The sequence below is a fragment of the Trachypithecus francoisi genome, unplaced genomic scaffold (genome assembly GCF_009764315.1).
Source record: "Trachypithecus francoisi isolate TF-2019V2 unplaced genomic scaffold, Tfra_2.0 Lachesis_group9, whole genome shotgun sequence".
NCBI classification, from domain to species: domain Eukaryota; kingdom Metazoa; phylum Chordata; class Mammalia; order Primates; family Cercopithecidae; genus Trachypithecus; species Trachypithecus francoisi.
The window spans coordinates 49,092,361-49,114,417 of NW_022681474.1; the positions used below are offsets into that span (position 1 = coordinate 49,092,361).

At 39.2% G+C, this 22,057-nt stretch overlaps 1 long non-coding RNA gene across 1 annotated transcript in view; it reads left to right on the forward strand.

Moving 5' to 3' along the window:
• The first annotated feature begins 674 nt into the window (after positions 1-674).
• LOC117082406 overlaps positions 675-22,057 on the forward strand; it is a 58,504-nt gene continuing 37,121 nt past the window's right edge. The window contains exons 1-2 of the long non-coding RNA XR_004436601.1: positions 675-766; positions 15,088-15,138. This is a non-coding gene — a long non-coding RNA (uncharacterized LOC117082406). The remainder of the gene's footprint in view (positions 767-15,087; positions 15,139-22,057) is intronic.

Sequence of the window (22,057 nt, forward strand, 5' to 3'; positions counted from 1 at the left end):
TTCAACTCTGAGGTATATCCTTGTGAAACTTTCACAATTTAAAGATAAGGATAAAAAATTCCTTCTGGGCCTCCAGGCAAAAAAAGGTCATACAGTCAAGAAAGAAAAGAGAATCATGTTGGCATCAGAATGCTTTCCAGCAACCGGCAAAGCAAGAATGAAGAGGAACAATGTGTTCAAGAAACATGAGGAAAGAAAGTGATAGTCAACGCCTTTATGTCCAGATACACTGTTCTCCAAGCTATCAGAGCTTTAATATTTTTTTAAAAATATTCAAAACTCCAGGAATATCATCACAGAGCTCTTCCTGAAAACACTCTGAGAGATAAGCTTCACGTTTACCAAGAGTGATAGGGAGTACTTCAGTAAAAGGCCAGTGAGGACCATGAGAATTGAACCTGCCCCAAGGAAGGTCCAGCCTCTGCTTTGCTTGACTTTAAACCAGCTTGACTTTCAGAAATGTAGCTCAAACGGGCAGACCTAGGATCAACCAGGCAGGGATGTGAGTGTAGGCTGTGTGCAAGCTGCTCAGTTGTGAAAAACCAAACTGAAAACATGTTGCTCATATCAATAGGAAAATATGTTCTCTGTGGATTCCTTCCCCAGCTGTGGCTGCTTAAGATAACAGACAGTCCAATGACAGCAGTGAAAAGCGCAGAGGGCAGAAAGCTGCAGCCTGCCCATGAAAATTTGCAGAGGAGAATTTGTGAATTTGAGGCATACAGGCAGAAGCAGACTGTCTTGTGTAGAGAAATCAACAAAGAAGGTGAGAGATTCTAATTGTTTTCGGCATTCTTCCCTTGGGTGTTTGAATCTCTCTACTGGTTGACAAAGACAACATTCTGTACCCTTCCATATTATGTTAAATTTGTGGGAGGATGTGCTTTTTGGGTTTCATAAACATTCAAAACCCACATAGCATTTTTTTGGTGCTGGTAATAGGAAATGGGCATCCCTGAATGGTTTTAAGGATTTCCTCCCTCTGTTTAATTTCTTGTAATATAAACCCTACTATATAAAGCTTGTCCTTCTACTAGAAGAATTGGCATCATCGGGGAGCTTGTTAGAAACGTGAATCTCTCTGCATTTTTAAAATGTGTCTCAAACTTGAATATACATACAAATTATCTGGGGATCTTGTTAAAAAGCAGATTTTTGTTCAGAAGTCTAGGGTGGGGCCTGAGATTCTGTATTTCTAACAAGCTCTCAGGTGATTTCATTGCTGCAGGCCCTTGTACCACACCAGATTGCTTATGCTCAACTCCCTTCCTGAGTATTTATTAAAGAATCTTTTCTGATATCCCCTGGCAAACTAGTGTCCTGTGTTTCTCTATAAATATCTAACAAGAGTAAGAAGGTACCATAACTGGAGAGACTCTCCTGCTACTCTTGGGAGGACCCAGGCCTAAGTATTGTATGCTGTGGTTGTTCTACCCTAGATTTCCCTTTGCTGGTATTCTTAGGAGGTCGCAAAGGGTCGCAAATCACATTTGCCCATAGCTATCTTGAAGTATTTAATGATCTTGTTTATTGCATAGATTTAAGAGAGGGCTGGCTCTTAATGTATAGGAGAATTTATTTTGCAAGACATTAGTGGGAGTATAATCAAGAGTAATCTAACAAAAAACTAGGGCTTTTTATTTTTTATTTTTTTTGTCAGGTTTTACTCCCATCACCCAGGCTGGAGTGCAATGGCGTGATCTCGCCTCACTGCAACCTCCGCCTCCCAGGCTCAAGTGATTCTTCTGTCTCAGCTTCCTGAGGAGCTGGGACTACAGGCACACACCACCACGCCCAGCTAATTTTTGTATTTTTTTTGTAGAGACAGGGTTTTGCCTGGTATCAAACTCCTGAGCTCAAGTGATATGTCCACCTCAGCCTACCAAAGTACTAGGATTACAGGCATAAACCACCACACCAGACCCAAAATAGGGCTTCTTGATCTTGATTGTTCATTATAATCATATGGGGCCTTTACAAATGCAGTTTTCTAGGCCTCACCTCAGAGATAGTGAATCAGCATGGGGGTAGGTAACAGGTATTTGCATTTTAAAAACTTTATGGGGGTTGTCTGGGCATGATGGCACACACCTACATTCCAGGTACTCAGGAGTCTGAGGCAGGAACATTGCTTGAGCCCAGGAGTTCGAAGTTAGAGTGAGCTATGATTGTGTCATTGCACTCCAGCCTGGGCAACAAAGTGAGACCTTGTCTGTAAAAAGTAAATAAGTAAACAAACGAAAATAAAACTTTCATGGCTGATTTTGATGCACAGCAAGTTGAGAACAAAGCTCTGTGTAAACATTTCCCCTAGAGTTGTATAAACTGGTGGTACAAGGTCAAACAGATGACAAAGGGGCAAAGATACAAGAATACAGAAGATTCAAATAGCCCAATTAATAGCCCAAGTTCAATCTAGCCCAAGTTCAATAGCCCAAGTTCAATCTAATGGAGAAACAGAACTGTGCACTCAGTAATGGGAAACTACACACTTTTTCAAACACACATTAATAATTACCAAAATTGTCCATATAATGGGGTATTAATCAAACCTCAACAAATGTAAAAGAATGATCAGTACACAGATCATATTTCCTATCAATAATGCAATTATATTAGATTTCAACAGTAAAACTTTTTTTTTACTGAAAAAGTCCCACATGTTTAGAAATTAAAAATACACACTTCTAATACACACACTTTGACATAGGTCAAAGATAAAATCATAATAAATATTAGAAAATGTTTAGAGTGTAAAAATGAAACCACTAAATATTGAAGTTTGTAAAATGCAGAGAAGCGGTAATTCAAGAGAAGCATGGAAATTTAAATGCTTATATTAGGAAAAAAGAAAATTTGAAAATCTATAAACTAAGAATCCAACCTAAGAAATTTGAAAGTGAAATCAAACTACAAAAAAAAAAAGAAATATAATGCATAGTTTTTAAAAACTCATTTGAAAATGTTCAGAAAGATTGAATAAAGAAGAAATAAAATCAATATTAAGAATAAAAAAAGGAGGGAATGCCAAAATATATAATAGAGATTAAAAATTAATAAGGTCACGTAATGGTACTTTATAAACTTGAAAAAGGAAGCACAATTACTAGAAGGTACAATTAAAGTTGAGTCAAAAAGGAAAAAAAAATTAACAAAATTAAACCAGAGACTAAAAAATATCTGCACTAAAAATACTAAAACAAAAACAATGGCAACAACAACAAAAGACTGACAGTTTTGCATCTGAATTCTACCAAATACTCAAGTAACAGACAATTCTAAGGGTATACATATTCCACTAGAGAATATAATCTTATTTTATAAGAATAATAACAAAGCCATGTGAGGACAGTACAAGAAAACAAAATTATAGGCCAATCCCACTCATGAATGGGGAGCAAAGTCTGAAAAATTTTTCAAATAAATTCTTAGCATATAAAAAGATAATGTGTCATGTCTGATGTGAATTATCCAAGAAAGCATGGATAATTTAACATTAGACCACCTGTTACTGTATTTTACCACATTAAGGACTAAAGGAGCAAAACACATCAATAGATACAGAGAATCTATCCATACTATTCACATGTAGTCAGTAATAAAATCCCTAGCAAACTAGTAATAGAAGGAAGCTCCTGAATCTCATAAAGGATATCTATCAGTAACTGACTACATGTAAGTTATTCAGTTATAAAAATCTAGAACTGTTTCCTTTAAAATCAGAAGCAATATAAGTAGCTTTCAGTGTGCCTCAGCCACTTGGAAATAGCAAAACAGCATGTAAAGATCAACTCTATGACACTTAACTCAAGAAGGAAAATGAAAATTCACCAGGATAGTGAAGGATATATCAAACCTCATGAAGAGAAGGTGGGCAAAGCAGCCACTATATGGTGTTTTGCTGACAAAGTGAGTGAAGCCTCAGTACATGAGAGGAGTAGCCACTCTCCCTGTGTGGCTCTCACGTTTCACTAGGGATTGGTGCAACCCAGGCCAAGGGAGAACACTCTGTTTCTCCCAAGCCCAGGAATTAGCATGGAGAAGGGCTGAAAGACACAGTGAAGGAAAGATCCCAGAGAATCTGCAGGCATTTTCCCAGACATGGACTGAGAGAAGGATGCCATTTTTAATCTGGGATCATACAGTCAATGTTTGGCAATGGTGGCCACTGCAGACATTTTAGTCTTTGGCCAGAGATTAGAGTGCTTGCTCTGTAGCAGGGGAAGCACCCCCACAGTCAGAAATGAGTGAGTGGCGAGTGTGGAGAGTGCCCCAGCAGTAGGTATGGAATTAGGCTCTTTCCTGTTTCAGGACTGGAACGGGGCAGAGTTACGAGAGATAAAGCAATGATTCTCCTGGGTGGTGTGACTTGGAGTCAGGGACAGGTTTGCCACATGAAACCAGTCTGCATGTGTCATTGTTGGGCACTCCAGTCTGCTTCCTTGATCATTTGTGGGAGAGTGCTCCACCAGCTCTGGGGAGAGGGAGGGAGGCAGATCCCATTTGCCTTGAGATCCAATCCTTGTGAGGACTGCCCTTAAGGGTTGGGGGAAACACAACCCACCAAAGCCCAAGGAAACAAGAGCACAGCACCAGCTGCTAAAGGGTGCAAAACCAAAGGCCAGGAACAGACTTGGAGTGGGGGTCATCTCTTTTTTTTTTTTTTTTTTTTTTGAGGCGGAGTCTCACTCTGTCGCCCGGACTGGAGTGCAGTGGCCAGATCTCAGCTCACTGCAAGCTCCGCCTCCCGGGTTCACTCCATTCTCCTGCCTCAGCCTCCCAAGTAGCGGGGACTACAGGCGCCCGCCACCTCGCCCGGCTAGTTTTTTTTTTGTATTTTTAGTAGAGACGGGGTTTCACCGTGTTAGCCAGGATGGTCTCGATCTCCTGACCTCGTGATCCGCCCGTCTCGGCCTCCCAAAGTGCTGGGATTACAGGCTTGAGCCACCGCGCCCGGCCTGGGGGTCATCTCTTGACCCCAGCCCTCCTGGTAAGTGCACTGTTGTGGATGTGGCAGCAGCTCTTCTCATTAGAGTTCTAGGAGTGTGGGTTGAAAGAGGCACTTATTGGACTTTTCCAGTTGCTCCACCTCCGTTAAGACCAGCTGTGCTGGGGGAGGGTGATATTTGACTTCTCTCTTAGCACCCCTACTGGGAGAACCCACTCCCGATGTTTAACATGGGTTCTTTTCTATTTCCTAAGTGTCTCGGCTGGTTGGAGAAATAAAGGGAAATAGCACAAGAGAGAGAAATTTAAAGCTGGGTGTCGGGGGAGACATCACATGTCAGCAGGATCCATGATGTTACCCGAGTGTAAAACCAGCAAGTTTTTATTAGCGATTTTCAAAAGGGGAGGGAGTGCACGAATAGGGTGTGGGTCACAGAGATCACATGCTTCACAAGGTAATAAAATATCACAAAGCAAATGGAGACAGGGCAAGATCACAGGACAGAGATCACAGGACCACCGGATGGGGCAAAATTAAAATTGCTAATGAAGTTTTGGGCAGGCATTGTCATTGATAACATCTTATCAGGAAAGAGGGTTTGAGAGCAGAAAACCTGTCTGACCAAAATTTATTAGGTGGGAATTTTCCTCATCCTAATAAGCCTGGGAGCGTACAGGAGACCATGGCTTATTTCATCCCTTCGGCTTTGACCATAACAGATGGCACGCCTTGAGGGGGCCGTTCATAGGCATACCCTCAGGGCGCATTCTCTTTCTCAGGGATGTTCCTTGCTGAGAAAATGAATTCAGCGATATTTCTCCTATTTGCTTTTGAAAGAGGAGAAATATAGCTCTGTTCCGTCTGGCTCACCGGTGGCCAGTTCAAAGCCACCTCTCTTGTTCCCTGAACATCGCTGTTATCCTGTTCTTTTTAAAAAGATGCCCAGATTTCACAATGTTCAAACACACATGCTCTACAAACAATTTGGGCAGTTGACATAATCCTCACAGAGTCCTGAGGTGACATTCATCCTCCTCAGCTTATGAAGAAGATGACAGGATTAAGAGATTAAAGACTGGCATAGGAAATCACAAGGGTATTGATTGGGGAAGTGATAAGTGTCCATGAAATCTTCACAATTTATGTTCAGAGACTGCAGTAAAGACAGGCAAAGAAATTATAAAAGTATTAATTTAGGGAACTAATAAATGTCCATGAAATCTTCACAATTTATGTTTTTCTGCCATGGCTTCAGCTGGTCCCTCTGTTCGGGGTCCCTGACTTCCCGCAACACACCCCCATCTGCACTGAGGGTGAATATATGCAGAGTAACTCTCCAACTGGCTCTTATTCTTAAGTCCCATCCACTGGACTGCAGCCTGTATTACATCATCAAGCAAAAATATATTCCTACACCAAGCAATGTCTGAGAAAGCCAACAAAGTAAACTATATGAAACCAAGGAACCCATACAGAGCCATAGGCCTCTGAGAATGCTCAGAAATGAAGCCTATCAATCATATACAACATACACCACAGTCATACCCTCAAGAGAAAAAAGGATTAAAAAAATCAAAAGTCCAAATTATAGCAAATTAAAAAAAGAAATGTCAGCTCCCTCAGATAAGAAGGGACCAGTGCAAGAACTCCGAAAATACAAAAAGCCAGAGTGTTTTGTCACCTCCAAAGGAGCACAATAGCTTCCCAGCAATGGATCCTAATCAAAATGAAATGTTTGAAATGACAGATATATAACTCAGAATATGGGAGGCAAGGATACCTAATGAGATCCAAGAGAAAGCTGAAATCCAACACAAACAAAGCAGAAAAATTATCTAGGATTTGAAAGATGACATAGTTATATTAAGAAAGAATCAAGCAGAACTTCTGGAATTGAAAAATTTACTATAGGAATTTCAAAATACAACAGACTAGAGAAAGCAGAAGAAAGAATTTCAGAGCTCTGAGAACAGTCCTTTGTATCAACCCAGTCAGATATGAATAAAGATAAAAGAAACAAAAGAATTAACAAAGCCCTTGAGAAATATGGGATAATGTAAAGCGATCAAATCTACCACTTATTGTCATTCCAGAGAGAAGAAGATAAATTCAACAACTTGGAAAACATATTTGAAGATATAATTCAGGAAAATTTCCCCAGTTTTGCTAGAGAGGTTGCATGCAGACATAAGAAATCAAAAGAACTCCTGTAAGATACTATACAAGATGCATCCCCAAGGCACATAATCATCAGACTATCCAAAGTCAATGCAAAGGGAAAAATCTTTAAGGTGGCTGGAGAAAAGGGCTATATTACCTATAAAGGAAAACCCGTCAGACTAACAGCAGACTTCTCAGCAGAAACTTTACAAGTGAGAAGAGATTTGGGGCACATTTTTAGCATACTTAAATAAAATAAATGTCAACCAATTATTTCATTTCTCATCAAAATAAGCTTCATAAATGAAAGAGAAATAAAATCTTTCCTAGACAAGTGATTGCTAAAGGAATTTGTCACCACCAAACTGGCCTGAAAAAAGGTGCTTAAGGGAGTTCTAAACATGGAAGCAAAGGAATGATACCACAAAAGCACATGTAAGCACATAGTCCACATGCCTTATAAAGCAACTACACAATTAAGACCACAAAGCTACTACCTAACAACACTACAACAGGTACAAAACTTCACATGTCAGTATTAACCTTGAATGCAAAATGGCATACACACTACATTTAAAAAATATAGAGTGGCAAATTGGATTAAAAAGACTTAATCTTACTGCTGTCTTCAAGAGGCCTATCTTACATGTAATAACCCAAATAGACTCAAAGTAAATGGATGGGAAAAAAGTCTATCACACAAATGAAAAATAAAAAAGAGCAGAGGTCACTACTCTTGTGACACAAAACGGAACTTAAACCAACAACAGCAAAACACTGTTGTGGGAGAGTGCTCCCACAGAAGGGCATTATTATATAATAAAGAGTTCAATTCAGTGAAAAATTTAACTATCCTGAATATATCTGCACCCAACATAGGAGCACCTATGTTGCTCTATAAATAATAAAATAATTGCTCAATAAATAATAAAGAACAATTATTTATTGACTTAGGAAAAATATTCAGAGAGCCAAACAATAATAGTGTGGTCTTCAACACCCCAGTGACAGCATTAGACAGATCATTGAGGCAGAAAATGAACAAAAAAAATTTTGGATTTAAATTTGACACTTGACCAATTGGACCTAATAGACATCTACAGAACACTTCGCCCAACAACCACAGAATATACATTATTCTCATTTTCACACAGAACATGCTCTAAGATTGACCACATACTTAGTTATAAAGCAAGCCTCAATAGATTAAAAAGAATAAATCATATCAAGCGTATTCTCAGACCACAGCAGAGTAAAAATAGGAATCAATACCAATAGGAACCTTAACATCACACAGTTACATGGAAACTAACCAACTTGCTATTGAATTAGTTTTGGATAGACAACAAAATTAAGGCAGAAAGCAAAACATTCTTTAAAATGAGTACATCTAACCAAGGAGGTAAAAGGTCTCTATGAGAGACACATCATACCAAAACCTCTGAGAAATTGCAAAAGCAGTATTCAAAAGAGAGTTTATAGTGCTAAATATCTACATTAAGAAGATAGAAAGATGTCAAAATAACAACCTAACATCACACATAGAACTAGAAAAACAAGAAGAAATTAATATCGAAGCCCACAAAAGAATTAACTAAAATCAGAGGAGAACTAAACAAAATTGAGACAAAAAATACACAAAAGATCAATAAAACAAAGGGCTGATTCTTTGAAAGCACACACAAATCACTGATGGCTAGATTCACCAAAAAAAGAGACAAGATCCAAATGACTACAATCAAAAAGGACAAAAGTGACAACTTACAACTGATCCCACAGAGACTATTACAAACACCTCCATGCACACAAACTAGAAAATCTAGGGAAAAACGAATACATTTCTAGAAACATACTACCTCCCAAGATTAAATTAAGAAGAAATTGAAATTGTGAACAAATAATGAACTCTGCAAATGAATCAATAATAAAAACTTACCAACCAAAAAAAGCCCTGGACCAGATGGATTCATGGCTTAATTCTACCAGACATACAAAGAAGAACTGGTACCAATCCTATTGAAAACCAGTATCATCTTGCTACCAAAATCTGGCAAAGACAACAAAACCAAAACACTACAGACCAATATCCCTGATGAACATAGATGTAACAAATCCTTGCTGGGCGTGGTGGCACACACCTGTAATCCCAGCACTTTGGGAGGCTGAGGGGGGTAGATCACCTGAGGTCAAGAGATCCAGACCTTCCTGGCCAACATAGTGAAACCCCATCTTTACTAAAAATACAAAAAAATTAGCTGGGCATGGTGGTGCATGCCTGTAGTTCCAGCTACTCAGGAGGCTGGGGCAGGAGAATCTCTTCAACCTGGGAGGCAGAGGTTGCAGTGAGCTGAGATTGCGCCACTGCACTCCAGCCTGGGGACAGAACAAGACTCTGTCTCAAAAAAGAAAAAAGAAATCCTCGACAAAGCACCAGCAAATTGAATCTAGCAGCACATTAAAATGTTAATTCACCACAAGCAAGTGGGCCTTATTCCTGGGAAGTAAGGTTGGTTCAACATATTCAAATTAATAAATGTGACTTACCATAAACAGAACTGAGAGCAAAAACCATATGATGATCTCATTACACACAGAAAAAGCATTTGATGACATCCAATATCCCTTCGTGGCAAAAACCCTCAACTGAGTAGGCATTGAAGAAACATACCTCAAAATAATAACAGCCCTTATGACAAACCCACAGCCAACATCATACTGAATGGGCAAAAGCTGGAAGCATTTCCCTTAAGAAGTGGAAAAAGACAAGGATGCTCATTCTCACCACTCCTATTCCACGTAGTACTGGAAGTGCCAGCCGGAGCAATCAGATAAAAGAAAGAAATAAAAGCCATCCAAATTAGAAAAGAGGAAGTAAAATTATCTGTCTTTGATGATGATATGATTGTGTACATAGAAAACCCTAAAGATTCTGCCAAAATATTGCTAGACCTGATAAAAGTCTTCAATAAAGTCTCAGGATACAAGATCAGTTTACATAAATTGGTAGCATTTCTATATATCAATAAAATTCAAATTGAGAGCCAAATTAAGAAGGCAATCCCATTTACAATGCCCACAAAAAAAATAAAATACCTAGGAATACATCTAACCAAGGAGGTAAAAGATCTCTACAAGGACATCTACAAAACACCGCTGAAAGAAATAAGAGATAACACAAACAAATGGAAAAACCTTTCATGTTCATGAATTGGAAGAATCAATATAGTTATAATGTTCATATTGCCCAAAATAATCTACAGATTCAACACTGTTTCTATCAAACTTCCAACATCATTTTTCTCAGAATTAGAAAAAACAATTCGAAAATTTATATAAAACCAAAAATGAGCCACCTAATACCATAAAAACCCTAGAAGAAAACCTAGGTAATACCATTCAGGACATAGGCATGGGCAAGCACTTCATGTCTAAAACATCAAAAGCAAAGGCAACAAAAGCAAAAATTGACAAATGGGATCTAATTAAACTAAAGAGCTTCTGCACAGCAAAAAATAAACTACCATCAGAGTAAACAGGCAACCTACAGAATGAGAGAAAATTTTTGCAGTCTACTCATCTGACAAAGGGCTAATATCCAGAACCACAAAGAACTCAAACAAATTTACAAGAAAAAAACAAACAACCCCATCAAAAAGTGGGCAAAGGATATGAACAGACATTTCTTAAAAGAAGACATTCATACAGCCAACAGACACATGAAAAAATGCTCGTCATCACTGGCCATCAGAGAAATGCAAATCAAAACCACAATGAGATGCCATCTCACACCAGTTAGAATGGCAATCATTCAAAAGTCAGAAAACAACAGGTGGTGGAGAGGATGTGGAGAAATAGGAACACTTTTACACTGTTGGTGGGATTGTAAACTAGTTCAACCATTATGGAAAACAGTATGGCAATTCCTCAAGGATCTAGAACTAGAAGTACCATATGACCCAGCCATCCCATTACTGGGTATATACCCAAAGGATTATAAATCATGCTGCTATAAAGACACATGCACACGTATGTTTATTGCGGCACTATTCACAGTAGCAAAGACTTGGAATCAACCCAAATGTCCATCAGTGACAGACTGGATTAAGAAAACGTGGCACATATACACCATGGAATACTAAGCAGCCATAAAAAAGGATGAGTTTGCATCCTTTGTAGGGACATGGATGCAGCTGGAAACCATCATTCTTAGCAAACTATTGCAAGAACAGAAAACCAAACACCACATGTTCTCACTCATAGGTGGGAACTGAACAATGAGATCACATGGACTCGGGAAGGGGAACATCACACTCCGGGGCCTATTATGGGCAGGGGGGAGGGGAGAGGGATTGCACTGGGAGTTATACCTGATGTAAATGATGAGTTGATGGGTGCTGACAAGTTGATGGGTGCAGCACACCAACATGGCACAAGTATACATGTGTAACAAACCTGCACGTTATGCACATGTACCCTAGAACTTAAAGTATTAAAAAAAAAAAAAAAGAACAGAGCCAGAGACATCATATTACTTAACTTCAAACTATACTACAAGGCTCCAGAAACCAAAAGAGCATGGTCATGGTACAACAATACACACACAGAACAATAGAACAGAATAGAGAACCCAGACATAAAGCCTCACAGCTACAACCAATTGATCTTTGACAAAATTGACAAAAATAAACAATGAGGAAAGACCTCCCTATTCAATAAATGGTGCTGAAAAAACTGGGTAGCCATGTGCAGAAGAATGAGACTGGCCCCTCCTCTCTCACCATATGTAAAAATTAACGCAAGATGGATTAAAGACCTAAATGACCAAACTGTAAGAATCCTAGAAGTAATCCTAGAAAATATTCTTCTGGACACTGGCCTAAAGAAAGAATTTATGAATAAGTCCTCAAAAAAATGCAACAAAAACAAAAATGGACAAGTGGGACCTAATTAAACGAAAGAGCTTCTGCCCAGCAAAAGAAACTATCAATGGAATAAATGGAAAACCTATAGAATGGGAGATAATATTTGCAAATTATGCATCCAACAAGGGACTAATATCCAGAATCTAAAAGAAACTTAAACCAATCAACAATAAAAACCTCCAAATAATCCCTTAAAAAGTGGTGGAAGACATAAACAAGTACTTCTCAAAAGAAGACATACAAGCAACAAACAAACATATGAAAACATGCTCATGATCACTAATTAGCAGAGAAATGCAAATCAAAGCCACAGTGAGATACCATTTCACACGAGTCAGAATGGCTATTATAAAAAAATAAAAAAATAACAGATGCTAGTGAGGCTGTAAAGGAAAGGGAATGCTTATACACTGTTGTTGAGAATGTAAATTAGTTCAGCCTCTGTGGAAAAAAGTTTGGAGATTTCTCAAAGAACTAAAAATAGAACTACCCTGTGACTCAGCAATTTCATTACTGGATATATACCCAAAGGAAAATATATTATTCTACCAAAAAGACACAGACACATCCACTCCTATGTTCAATTCAGCTCTATTCACAACATCAAAGACATGCAGGCCGGGCGCAGTGGCTCATACCTGTAATTCCAGCACTTTGGGAGGCTGAGGCAGGTAGATCACAAGGTCAGGAGATCGAGACCACAGTGAAACCCCGTCTCTACTAAAAATACAAAAAATTAGCCGGGTGCGGTGGCGGGCGCCTGTAGTCCCAGCTACTGGGAGGCTGAGGAAGGAGAATGGGTGAACCCGGGAGGCGGAGCTTGCAGTGAGCCGAGATTGCGCCACTGCACTCCAGCCTGGGCGACAGAGCGAGACTCCGTCTCAAAAAAAGAAAAAAAAAAAGACATGCAATCAACCTAGGTGCCCATGAACGGTAAACTGGATAAAGAAAATATGTGGTACATATACACCATGGAATACCACACACCCATAAAAAAAAAAAAAAAAAATCATGTCCTTTGAAGCAATATGAATGCAGCTGGGGGCCGTGATTCTAAGCGAATAAACAAAAACCTAGAAAACCAAACATTTCATGTCCTCACTTAGAAGTGGGAACTAAACATTGGACACCCATGGTCATAAAGAAGGGAAAAAGCAGACACTTGAGACTAATAGAGGGTACACGGAGGGAAGGGGCAAAGCTAGATAGATGTCCTTTTGTGTACTATGTTCACTATTTGTGTGACAAGATCAATAGAGGCAGAAACCTCAGTATCACAAAATATACCCTGTAACAAACCTGCACATGTAACCCTGAATCGAAAATAATAAAAAAGATATCTACTTAAAACAGTTGTGTTGAGATAGTTGATTGTCTACATGGCAAATAAAATTAGATTCATTAATTATACAATTCACAATGATAAATTCTAGGGAATTAAATACTTTAATCCGACAGGAAGTATTTGAAAAACTTCTAATAAGAAATATGAGAACATTATGAATTTGAGTTCGAGAAAAAATTTTTAATCAAGACACAAAAAGCACAAGCTGTAAACTTGATTAACTTGACTGCAATAAGATTAAGAAGACCATAAAGAGGAAGAAAAGACAAGTTATAAACTAGAGGAAATTATTTTCCATAGATATAACTAACAAAATATTAGTATCAGAACATGCAAAGAACTCCCCAAACTCAATATAATTGAGACAAAGAATTCCATAGGGTGAAATAATGAACAAAAGATACAAATAGATTATAGAAAAGGAAATGCAAATAGCCAATAAAATATGAAAATATATCCAAACTCAGTAGTATCTAGGAAATATGTATTAAATACAATATAATATAATTATATCTTTCTGAATGGCAAAAGTTAATGTCAAATGATGCAAATAACTGGTAAGAATACGGACCAATGCTAATTCTTACACACTGTGGAAGGGAGTTTGATTTGGTAAAACCACTTTGGAAAAAACGTTGGCATTATTACTTGATCTTAGCCAAAAGGTTGAGAAGCAATAAAAATTTGGTATTGTCTAGTGAAACTGAAGATTAGCCTTTCCCTATGCCCTGAGCATTTCTTACAACATGGGAGCACCTTGTGCACATGCAAGAGGAGCCAGGCACGAGGATCCTTCACAGCTGTTTTATTTGTGATATCAGGAAATTGTAAATGAATATCAATTCAGAGGAAAATGAAAATATGTTATGATTATACAAAGAAATATTATAATATGACAGCAAAAGAGAAATATATTACATAGATGTATCTCCAGAAAAAAGAAGCTTCAGAAGAATCCATTTGGAAAAATATAACTTTTGTAAATTAAAAAAAAAAAAACAAATAAGAGTAAACAAAATATTAGGATATGCACATATATTAAAACTATGTAGAAAAGCAAAGGTGTGGTAAATACAAAAATTAGGAATGTGAGAATGTAGTTACCTGTAGGTGGGAGAGAGAAGGATATAATTGCAGATTTTCATATACAAAAAGTTCTATTTCTTAAATCAGGTGGTGAGTTCATGGGTATCTAATTGCTATGTTTTATCTCTTACATATGTGTAATTATTTAAATATAAAACATATTTGAAGGTAAAGTATTAAAGGACTCAGTCAGTTATGTTTCTAGGTTTTGTTTTGTTTTAAAAAGCTGTTCCAAAGCTAATGCAAAACATGTTATGCCAATTTTTAAGGCAGATAGAATGAGTCAGAGTGTAATGTTCCTGCCCTTACTTAGAAAACAAATCCACTAAATATCTATAGTAAAGGCCTTCAACAGTCCACATTTAGTTAAAGTCAATAGATTGCTTGTTTTCTCATCTTTTCTGATCTCTGAACCAAAATTCTCCTCCTAATCACATTAATTTAATTTCCTGAGACATTTTCTTTTTAAAATAAAAGTTATTGTGTGTATTTAAAGTATACAACATGATGTTATGAGATATGTGTAGATAATAAAATGGTTACTGGAGTAATGCAAATTAATATATCCAACTTATTTTTGCTTCTAAGCCACATTTACTTGTTTTTCTGTTTCTCTTTCATTTCAGGACACTTTGCTGGCTCCCTACATCAGTCATGGAACACAGGAACCACACTAGGTATTTCAGTAGAGAGTCCTTCTCCTCCCTCCACCTTTACAGTTTTCTTCTTGTGCCTTCTATTGGCAGAACCTGAAAGGAAACAGCTAGCCAAGATGACATTTTGTTTCTAGAGTTTTAGCTCCAGCATCACAAAGTGGAATATCAGAGGGTGAATTTGAAGCTGTGAGAATGTAGCTTAATGACGATCATGCATCCCTGTCTTTAGGCTTCAAGCACTGGAGAACCTCGGAACTTAGCTATGGGTCCGTTTTGCCCCCTGTCTATCCTCTTTCTTTATGGAATCTCATTCAGTCTCATGCTTTCTACATCATATAAAATGAAACAGCTCCCAAATGTGTTTCTCCAGCTTTCACTTGCACTCCAGACTAGTATACTATCTACATAACTTGACAACTCTATTTGGATGCCCAAAAAGCAATTGCAACTCAATATTTACAAAATGGAATTCTTGTAGTTTCAAACCTGTTTCCCTCTTCTCAGTTAATATCACCACCATTCACACAGTTTTTCAGGCAAAACACCTAAATGTATTTCTTGCTTTCTTCCTTTATATCACCCCATTCAACCCAATCAAAATTCCTGAGGTTTTACCTCCAGAATGCACTCAGATCCCTCATTTTCACCCAATGTGCATGACCATGGCTGTGACAGAAAATGCTTTTCACATAGACAACAAAGATAGCTTTTCAAAGGTTATCCCTTGTTTGGGGTTCTTAATTCTTCATCCCACTTCTCACATAGCAGCATAAGTGATCTTATAAAAATATTAAGTATATCAAGTTTCCCCACTTAAAATCTTCAAGGATTTCCATTAACAGAACAAAAAAGGCCTCTGGGATCCCACATGACCTAGACCCTACATCTCCATGATCATCTCATATGGTTCTCCTTCTAGCCCACTGCTTTCTGACCCCACTGGCCAGGATGCCCTGTCAGTACCATGCATGACTGGCTCTGACTATGCTACAGATCTGAGTTTATTTATTTAATTACCGTTTGTTTGAGATGGAGTTTTGCTCTTGTTGGAGTGCAATGGCACGATCTCGGCTCACTGCAACCACCACCTCCCGGGTTCAAGCGATGCTCCTGCCTCAGCCTTCCAAGTAGCTGGGATTACAGGTGTGTGCCACCATGCCTAGTTGATTTTTGGATTTTTATTAGAGACGAGGTTTCGCCATTTTGGCCAGACTGATCTTGAACTCCTGGTCCGCCTACCTTGGCCTCCCAAAGTGCTGGGATTACAGGTGTGAGCCACTGTGCCTGGCCCAGATCTGAGCTTAAACATGACTTTTCCGCAGAGGTCTTTCATTATCATCTGTGTAAAGTTGCCCCCTTGCCTTCCAGTTACACCCTATCGTTTCATACTGTTTACTGTCTATTAATACTTTTATTTGAAGTTTTTTCCCCACGTTTCATAGCTAGACTCTAACATCTGTGTGGGTAGTGACCTTTTCTGTTCTTAAACCACTGCATTTCTGGGATCTATAACAGTGTCTAGCACATAGTGATGTTCAATAAACATTCGTTGAATTAGCATGACCCACGAGAGCAGTCCAGCTTTCAATCATTTCCATGCTCATTGTTCAGGGTAAACTCAGTAAAAAGTAGACCAACATGTGAGGGGATCTCATATGTTAAAAGAAAAACAGACCAATTAAATTGAACAGAAGTTCAATTGAGCAAGCAATGATTGGTGAATTGGGCAGCCTTCAAACCAGAGTAGGTTCAGAGCAACTCAGGTGCTGCTGCACGGTCAGAGGAGATTTAGAGATAGAAAAAGGAAAGTGACATATTGAAAAAAGAATGCAAGGTACAAAAATATCTGCATTGGTTACAGCTCAGTGTTTGTTTGCCTTATGTGAACACGGTTTGAACAGTTGGCCACCTTTGGTCAAAACTCAGTGATTGGTACAAGAATAAGTTATAGTCTGTTTACACAACCAATTTGGTTACAGTTCACTATATATGGAGAAATGTTTAGGACAAATTTAAGATATGTAAGGAGGCAGCTTTAGGCTAAACCTGATTTAACTCATGACATGGCAACATGTTCAATTTCCTAAAAATGAAGGCAGCATGAAACTCTCTTATGCCTAGAAAGTAGATTAGAAAGGTTTGCTCTGTGAGTGGTGCATCCAAAAATATCACCACCAGTCTCCCAGCTACTCAACCATTTACAACTATTAACTGCTGGCCACCCTCTCCAACCAGAACTGCTGATGAAAACTAGCTGGCTGGAGCCAGGTCACTTCCCTGCATCTGGATAGAGAGTTCATGGTCTTCATTTGACTAAAAGAGGCCACACAGAACCTACTGCTAATAGCTACTTTGGACACTAACTGGTTCTGTTCTTTTCCAGTGGTGGCCTAGAACAGACTGGCACTGGAAAAGAACAGCTGACAGACCCTGGAGTCCAGTAGCTTCAGGCTTACACGCATTTTTTTCCTACTTGTTTTCCTGGCATCTCTGAGTTTGTTTCCTCATTTGTAATGTGCCAATACTAATATTTATATCGTAGGATGTTTGTGAAGATTAAAAGAAATAAAATGTGTAAAGTGTCTAAAAGTGTCTGGCACAAAATAGGAATGAAATTGCCAGGAATTATGTAAAATTAATCTCAGGATATTTAGAATTTAGAAGTAAGCTCTCAATGCTAGCCCCCTCCTTTGCTTCCCTTTGTATGGTGAAAGAAAAATATCTTGGGGCCCCCAAATCACTAAGCTAAAGGGAAAATTCAATCTGGGAACTGCTTAGGGAAACCTGCCTCCCATTCTATTCAAAGTCATCTCTCTGTTCACTGAGATAAATGAATATCTGACTGTCTCCTTTGGAAAGGCTAATCAGAAACTAAAAAGAATGCAACCCTTTGTCTCTCACCTACCTGTGACCTTGAAGGGCCCTCCCCTCTTTGAGTTGTCCCGCTTTTGCTTCCAGGGATCCTGCCTTTTGGACTGAACCAATGCCCCTCTTAGATATATTGATTGATGTCTCATGTCTCCCTAAAATACATAAAACCAAGCTGTGCTCTGACCACCTTGGGCACATGTCGTCAGGAGCCCTTGAGGCTGTGTCATGGGCGTGTGCATCTTCAACTTTGGCAAAATAAATTTTCTTTCTTTTTTTTTTTAAATTTGAGGTGGAGTTTTGCTCCTGTTGCCCAGGCTAGAGTGCAATGGCGCATGATCTCGACTCACCACAACCTCTGTCTCCCTGGTTAAAGTGATTCTCCTGCCTCAGCCTCCCAAGTAACTGCGATTACAAGCATGCACCACCACGTCTGGCTAATTTTATATTTTTAGTAGAGATGGGGTTTCTCCATGTTGGTCAGGCTGGTCTCGAAATCCTGACCTCAGGTGATCCACCCGCCTCGGCCTCCCAAAGTGCTGGGATTATAGGTGTGAGCCACTACGTCCGGCCAAACTTTCTTAATTAATTAAGACCTGTCTTAAATTTTGGGGGTTCACAGTATGCACTAGAGAGGAAAAGTTCTCCCTTTCTGTGCTATCTTCTCTTTGCTCCCCAGCATCTCTTCTTTGCCCTTGTCCACTTTGCTCTTGACCAGAGAGGCTGTATGGGTCCCACCCCAAGCCCCTTACCCTGTGGTTGGGGCAGATATGGAGCACTGGCAGGGGCAGGGGAAGGGCATGCATTCCTCAGCTCTTTCCCTGCAGGATGGCCAGAGGGGCTGCATCCTTCATTCAAAGGTCTCAGCTCTGATACTAGATCCTCTGCAGGGCATCCTCTCTGCCTCTGAGTTGCTATAACTGCTCCTTCCTCTTGCTTCTTCAGCCAAGAATCGGTAGCTCCACTTTCTTAAGGTATTATACTATTCTTCCCCTTGTGGTTTCTGTAAACTCTACCAACATCCTGGTCAACAGTCCTGTTTTTAAGCTTTCTGAATCATTCTAATCTGAGCATGTCATCTATTTCTGTCAGAATTAGGCTGATGGAAACAGCCACTAGTGTGTTCTCAGACCTAATTACATACTCTGGCGTGAACACACATACACACATACACACGCACACACACGTGTGTGTGGGATTTATTAAATAACAGCACCCTATGACTCAACACCAAATACCCAGCCTTATTAGATGCAGCCATCTACTCAGGAAAGACCAGAATCCCACCACGTGTGTGTGTGTGAGACAGAGTCATGTGGTTGTTTCTGATTATCCCCCTTGTGGGGACCAGGGATCACTGAGTCCACTACTGCCCCACTCTAGATGTGCCCATTTGGCCCATTGTTGCCACCAGCCATCCTGATTGTGGCCTGGGCGGCTGTCTGCCATGAACACGTTCATTTAGGGCTATGACTCTGCTTTCAGCTACGTCTCCAATTTGCCATTTGACACAAGGTCCTAATCTGAGTAGGAACTTTCAGCTTCTTTGTCTGGGGACAACACTAGTGCTGTGGGTCTCTAGGTCTCAACACTCGTAGAATGAGATGTCAGCTGCTTTCTTAGCTGAAAAACTCCCTTGGGCTCTACTTCTTTCTCTGTGCAATTCTTCCAGGATGGGAAGCAAAGGCTCTGTCCACTTTCTGGCTGCTTGGATGTTTGCCAGGTCTGTGGAACCATCAGGGCTGCCTAGAAGCAGAGTAAATGGAAAAGAGGCCTGCATGGTGGGATTCTGGTCTTTCCTGAGTAGATGGCTGCATCTAATAAGGCTGGGTATTTGGTGTTGAGTCACAGGATGCTGTTATTTAATAAATCCCAATCCCATCCAGAGGCAGCTCTAATGTTCTGGCTGAAAGCATTATTTATAGTTCCTTACAGATTCAAAATTGCTGACTTTTTAACCACTGGAAAAAAATGTTAAAGAAGCTTCCAGAAGCTTTTCTTTGTTATCACCAAGACATATTTCTAGCCTCTAAAACACAGAATAAAACAATAAAATCTCCATTCCCTGGCTAAAACCTCCACCTGGCTCCCCTTAACTCTTGAGTCTGGACTCTGTACACTTTTTCCATCAGCCACAGCTACACACAACTGCTTCTGATGTCCACACTTATCCACCATGGCATGGGTACCACAGGAATGCTGTTGAGTTACTACTTTTTTAAAAGCTGTGACTTTAATGGGAATGCTATACTAGGAAAACAGAGAATTACAGTAGGCAAGTACAATCATTTGATTTGGTCCTTATGGACACTTTGGAGAAATAAGAATGGGCCCAGATGGTGGTTAGTTGCATCATAACTGACAAGCCAATGATATTCAAGGCTTTGCTTCATTAAATGTCAACATTGGGGGAGGCCTCTGAGAAACTGCTCCTGGGTTCCTCACCTTCTCCCATCCTGTTCAAAAGACTATCATAATGTTAAAGTCTAAAAGGCTGTTATAAACATTACCTATGACATAAAACTAGAAGGTATAGAAAATATTTGGGTGACAGAAATAGTATCCAGATGTCCTCAATTGATAGTAAAAATGAATTGAAATATGCAAGAAAAAAGCAGGTTCAGAATGCCAATTGTAAACACAAAACTCACAGGCATATACACAGGAAGACAATAACTTCTAACAGCAAGGCACGATCTGATGGGAATTGCCACCAACAACAAAGCAAAGCAAACTATTTTGAAAAACTCCTATCCCAGTTTGGCCTCAGGATGTGACTACTTAATAAAAGGTAAGAAGGCTCTTTATAATGATGCCTTCACTGTCTGCTTTTTTGCTCGGATACTAGGTTTGACCAAATTTGAAAACATCTGAGCAGTCACTGTCAATTCCCTGCAAGGAGGCTGACTCCATGTGGTCATGCAGTCAAAAGTTATTGCCTCCTCCTTACATTTTTCTGTATCAGTGCCATAAACTCAAACGACTCCAGGGCCTAGGCAGGCAATATGTTAAGTAAAGTATGGAAGAGAGGGAGGTGGGAACTGAAATGAGCTGAAGATGCTAAAAAATTCATAATTCCTGTCCAAGTCTGGCAACCACTCTTCAGTTCAGTTTTCACCGTCTTTGAATATGGGTACACTCTTATCAGATAGTCTCTTTTAGTTTATATTAAATCTGTTAATTATTAAATGCTGGCAATATATTCAATTTCTTTTTTTTTCATTTGTTTTTTCTTTTCTTATTGTGGCAAAATATACATAGCATTAAATGTACTATTGTGACAATTTTCAAGTGCACAGTTCTGTGGCATTAAGTACATTCACACTGTTGCACAGCCATCACTACCATCCATCTCCAAAACTTTTCTTCTTCCCCAACTCCATTAAATGATAAATTCCCATCCTCCTCTTCTCCAGCCCCCAGAAAACACCATTCTACTTTCTGTCTCTATGACTTTGACTACTCTACATACCTCATGTAAGCGGAATCATACAATAGCTATTTTTTTGTGTGTTTGGCTTACTTCACATAGCATAATGTCTTCAAGGTTCATCCACGTAATAGCCTGTGTCAGAGTTTTATTTCAACTTAAAATTATTATTTTTGTTTTCTGTAAGAGTATACATAATGTAAAACTTACTACTTTAACTTTTTAAAATTATTATTATATTTTAAGTTTTGGGGTACATGTGCAGAACGTGCAGGTTTGTTACATAGGTATACACGTGCCATGGTGGTTTGCTGCACCCATCAAGGCATCATCTACATTAGGTATTTCTCCTAATGCTATCCCTCCCCTAGTCCCCCATCCCCCGACAGGCCCTGGTGTGTGATGTTTCCCTCCCTGTGTCCATGTGTTCTCATTGTGCAACTCCCACTTACGAGTGAGAACATGTGGTGTTTGGTTTTCTGTTCTTGTGTACTTTAACTATTTTTAAGTATGTAGTTCAATAATATTAAGCACATTCACATGGTTGTATAACACATCTCCCAAACTTTTTCATCTTGCAAAACTGAAATTCTGTACCCATTTAGCCACTCCCTGTTTCCCTGTTCTCTCAGTCTCTAGCAA